Raw genomic sequence first — 1,209 nt, 5'->3', positions numbered from 1 at the left:
AAAAGAAAACAAGAAAAATTCCCTTTCTTTCTGTCCTTCATTTAAAAGGACATTTACCTTTTAAAAGAGCGAATTAGATCCCCGTGATCACTCTTGTGGGTGACAGATGATGGGCCACGCTCCCTGTCGGGGGTGGGGTGCGGATAGCTTGGGTTGCACAGGCTGGGGTCAGGGATGACAGGAGGAAGTGGTTCTTGGCCACTCAGCCTGTTCCCAGGACCTGTCGCACCAGTAGAGGTACAATATGGATGGTGGGCTCACGGCCTTTCTTTACCCCAGTGGATTCTATAGAACACACTGCCAGTCACTTGTTGTCCATTTACCCGGCTTCTTTTGATATCCATTTGAAAGAACTGGAGAAGAGTGCTTTTGAGGCCAGGATTTTGAGCTGATTCTCAGCCCTCAGTCAAAAGAATCAATTCTATAATTCCCTTCCTCCTCTCTACAGATGAAGGGCCATTTCCTTAGAGGAAACTCAGAAGATATGAGAAGCTACAGAAGAAAGACACAAGTCCTACGAAGCTGAAGTCTTGAAGCAGCTTGCAAAGGATGGAGAAATAAGTGGTTTAGAAAGCAATAGAAGAGAATAATAACTTCAGTAAAATGGCAAAAATAACCTGACCCACAAAATGGAAGCTAATGAAGAGAACAGAGAGGCACAAATAGCTGTCAAATTGGAGTGTTTGTCGGAGAAGGATAAGCACATCGAACAAGTGTAGAAGAACAAAGAATCCAGAGGTCCTGCTGATGAGACTGAAGCTGACTAATTTGTTCTGAGAACTGACTTTCATCCTCTATTTCCTAAATATCCAAAAACTACTGGCCAGTGTCATTTATTCTGTCCTTTCTGACAATCCTCTGGATACATAAACCCATACTGTAAGATGTTGTTTTAGGGGATAAAGGGGTGAAAGTGAAAGTGTGGTTCTTTCTAATGTAGATATTTTTCTCGTTGCATCTTTTTTATTTCAGTACACTTGGTGCACTGGGCTAATGGCAAGTACTGTATTTGCTCTGTGAAAACATTGTGAAGAGTATGTAGTGGTTTCTTTCGAACTTTTAAATGTTGAATATATGTTCACTTTTCAATCCCAATTGTGTCCCAATCTTACCAGATGCTTAAATAGTTAAGTATCTTACAAGATATTTAAATGGTTAATAAAACTGCACAGTACTATTGGTGGCAGTGACTTCAAAAAAATAAAAAGA

At 40.6% G+C, this 1,209-nt stretch overlaps 1 pseudogene; it reads left to right on the top strand.

Annotated features, from left to right (window-relative positions):
- The first annotated feature begins 248 nt into the window (after positions 1–248).
- LOC117084949 lies at positions 249–882 on the top strand (annotated as a pseudogene).
- Positions 883–1,209: the final 327 nt, after the last annotated feature.

This window comes from Trachypithecus francoisi, unplaced genomic scaffold (assembly GCF_009764315.1).
Source record: "Trachypithecus francoisi isolate TF-2019V2 unplaced genomic scaffold, Tfra_2.0 Lachesis_group1, whole genome shotgun sequence".
Lineage (NCBI taxonomy): Eukaryota > Metazoa > Chordata > Mammalia > Primates > Cercopithecidae > Trachypithecus > Trachypithecus francoisi.
The sequence above is the reverse complement of the archived record's forward strand: the minus strand, read 5'-3'. Positions and strand labels throughout refer to the sequence as shown.